General features: G+C 43.3%; 1 long non-coding RNA gene across 1 annotated transcript; it reads left to right on the top strand.

Moving 5' to 3' along the window:
- Positions 1-290: 290 nt before the first annotated feature.
- LOC144712414 (uncharacterized) lies at positions 291-2,920 on the top strand. Its single transcript, XR_013583791.1, has 2 exons — positions 291-849; positions 945-2,920. It is a non-coding gene; the product is annotated as an uncharacterized LOC144712414 (long non-coding RNA).
- The last annotated feature ends 842 nt before the right edge of the window (positions 2,921-3,762 follow it).

Here is a 3,762-nt window from a genome sequence, read left to right on the forward strand (position 1 = left end):
ACTAGACCACAAATTGAATGAGATCTGCAGCCCATGGGAGATGCAACATCAGATCACTAAGGGGAATAACTTGGAGAAAAGAACAAGCAACACTAATATATATTGAGATCATCTCATCATTTACCGCAGGTTTTCTTCATGCCCTCTCGCTCAAGGGACGGCCTGAAAACTCCAATTGATTATTAATCACGAGAGAGAAGTTCAAGATCTGATCATATTAATGAATATCAGTAACAAGTAAAAACTTGAGGATGCCCATAAATATATGATTTTCTCCTAGAGTGTATCTTTTCTTTGTTCATGACACACGTCCTCTCCCTCCCTCTCTCTCACTCTCTCCCACTATGTCTATGTCTCTGTATAGGGGCAAATTTTGCAGTCCCAGCGGTCATCATCGACAGATGATTGTAACAGGAAGAGAAAGGAGAGGTAACCGCGCCGGAAAAATCGCCGGCAGGCGCGCCAGCTGTTGAGCTGCACCCACGCACCACTGTTCAACCTGAGGAAGGCCTGTATCGATCTGTTCTCCTCAGGAGGAAGAAGACCATGGCTTTCTCTGCGTTCAACGCCTCATTCAATTCTCTCTTCAATCGACTGAGAGCAAGCAGCTGACGGCGGGCCCCCCTCTCCTCTCCTCTCGAACTTTGCGGCAGAATAGAAAACTATAGCGAAAGGTACGAAGTTTCGAACAGAACATCTCCGCCGGTGATATCGCATCGGAGGGCGGAGAAAGGGTGGCATGGGCGCCAAACCAGTAAGAGATTTTCTACAGAGACCCGTCAAAAGTTGTACTGCAACGCGTCCCCTTGTCTTGTTCGTCGTCCTTTCCACAGCGCCTTCTTCTACCGGGTAATAAATTCTCCATTTTTAATCATTCTGTTTATCATCACCGCCGCTCTGATCCCGTCCCATCGTCCCTATCTCCCCTTGAAATATGGCCGCAGAGAAGAGAAGCTGAAGAAGCCGCCGTCGGAAAGGGAAGCTATTCCTTTGCGGGGAATGTTGTCTGGCTCGGGGCTTCTTCCTGCGTTTCCTCTGTGACTCAACGCAAGTTCTCTTTGAGAAATTTGAGTTGTGAGCGGGGAGGTCGGAGGACAGATCGCCCTCGGACCAGGCTTCATTCCCCCCAATCGCAGCTTCCGAATCTTTCTGCGTCTCAGATGAAGATCAACCGCCCTAACTGTTAAGTGTCTCTTTGTACTCTCTATTGAGTAAAAACTTGGGTTTTTCAGCGTATGCTTCCAGATAAAAGCGCGTGGGCAGAGATGCCGATCCAACGGAAAGAACTGTCGAGGATAGTTCTTGCTTATGAAGAGTTCCTGCGGTTTGATCCTCTCTGTTGAATTCTCTCATCCTCTTCCTTATTCGGTATCTCTCTTTGTTTTTGTCTCTCATGGCTTCTCTCAAAACATTTCAAAGCGAGGAAAGCCAGATTGTGATCATCTCAATCTTTCGACTTTCGACCAGGATCGACGTTGTCGTAATGATGGTTCTTTCTGTTTGATCATGTTTCTTGTATCTTCTCTCTCCAAGTTACTTGGCATCTCTCTTTGTTTTTGTCTGTCACGTTTTTCCAAACTATTTAGCGTTTCGACCAGGATAGACATTGTCGTACTGATGGTTCTTGCTGTTTGATCCTGTCTCTTGTATCTTCTATCTCCAAGTTATTTGGCATCTTTCTTTGTTTTTGTCTCTCATGAGTACTCTCAAATTATTTCAAGGCCGGGGAAGCCAGATTGTGATCATTTCTATTTTTAGAGTCTCGACCAGGATATACATTGTCGTACTGATGGTTCTTGCTGTTTGATCATGTTTCTTGTATTTTCTCTCTCCAAGTTATTTGGCATCTTTCTTTGTTTTTGTCTCTCATGAGTTCTCTCAAATTATTTCAAGGCCGGGAAGCCAGAATGTGATCATCTCTATCTTTCGAGTGTCGACTAGGATATACATTATCGTATCGATGGTTCTTGCCGTTTGACCCTGTTTCTCGTATCTTCGCTCTCTAAGTTATTTTACATCTCTCTTTGTTTTTGTCCCTCATAAGTTCTCTCAAACTATTTCACGGCCAGGGAAGCCAGATTCTGATCATCTCTATCTTTCGACTTTCGACTAGGATATACAGTGTCATATTGACGGTTCTCGTTGTTTGATCCTATTTCTTGTGTCTTCTCTCTCCATAAGTTCTCTCAAACTATTTCATGGCCAGGTAAGCCAGATTCTGATCATCTTTCGACTTTCGACTTTCGACTAGGATATACATTATCATATTGATGGTTCTTGCTGTTTGATCATATTTCTTGTATCTTCTCTCTCCAAGTTATTTTACTTCTATCTTTGTTTTTTATCTCTCATAAGTTCTTCTAACTATTTCAAAGCCAGGGAAACCTGAATGTGATGATCTCAATCTTTCACCTGGATTATTCCTTTTAATCGATCTGGTACTTTTATCTTTTTTATGACATTATTTGTAGCAAAGGCGTGGGCAATGGAGAGGGGAAAAGAGAATTGGAAAGGTTGTCTTACTCTCTTCAGCGAACATTGTATAGAGAAAGAAATATAGATCGATCTAAGATTTTATTGGCCAAAACTACTGATTATATATTCTGGGCCAAGAAAGTTCTTCCAAACGCCAATCAAGAAGGCATGGTCGAGAGAGCTGAAGGCGTTCCGGGGCTACCATTAGTCGCGCTTGAGGCGCTCCTTTAGAATTAATTGTTTTTTGTTGGTAATTGTCCATTGCAGGGCCTACGGACCAACGGCGCAGTAAAAAGACGGAGAAAAAGAGATACTTACGTTGTATTTTCTCTCCGCCATTCTCTTCGATTACGGCATAACCACTGTAACTGTAACTCGTACAATTATCTTCTGAGAATTTACTATTTTAAAACGTTCCTTGATGAAAGAATTACGGGGTTGGATTTGTCACTTCTTCTTTTGCCGCGGATTTATGGCCTACTCTAGACAAATTTCGTGAAGGTTCCTCCACCGAACAGTGGAATGGAAACCTAAACTTAGTCGCGATCTGGCCACTTTCTTTCCTTTTTCACAATGATCTACTAACTTGTCACGAAGCGAACACTTCAGAGACCATTTTAGAACAAACGTAGCGACTGTCAGCCTCGTTGCGTTTGTTCCATAGCCGAAGTTGTCGTGTCGTGTCCTTTCCATCATGGCTCTGATCTCTCCAGAAGCTGTCACTCGTTTTCACGCCAGATCGCGTGAGAGAACAATGCATCGGGAAGGAGAGAGAAGGAGAATAGGAAGATGGAAGAGATAGTCCTGTCGGGGGTGGTTCCAGGAAAAAGAAGAGAAATGAGATGTCGTAATGCATGACAAGTTGACGACTACATCGAGCATTATTTAGTCCACACAGAAGTCGCCAAATCTACAGAGTGCACGAACAACCAGATTATGATCCCTCCCAGAATAATTGTTTCCTATTCCCGTTTGGTGAATAATAAGCCAGAGTTTAGTCATATTTTTTGTATGTTATAGTGTAGGGTTTCCCGTTTCCAACAGTGAAGAAACGATATTATTTTTTGCTTCTTCACCCATTTCTTCCGGGCAAAGTTTCTCAACCGAAGAATGTATCACGTCCATTCCATTGACATTCTTATTTTCGGAGCGCCATCTAATCCTACTCGACCCTTGATCAAAAAGGGTCCAGCTGTACTCATCGACGTCATGTACATAACTAGCAGCGGCCATGAGCACACCAGTGTTTTCTCTCTCTCTCCCTGCATCATAAGTACGCATGGCCAA

The sequence above is a fragment of the Wolffia australiana genome, chromosome 14 (assembly GCF_029677425.1).
Source record: "Wolffia australiana isolate 7733 chromosome 14, ASM2967742v1".
NCBI classification, from domain to species: domain Eukaryota; kingdom Viridiplantae; phylum Streptophyta; class Magnoliopsida; order Alismatales; family Araceae; genus Wolffia; species Wolffia australiana.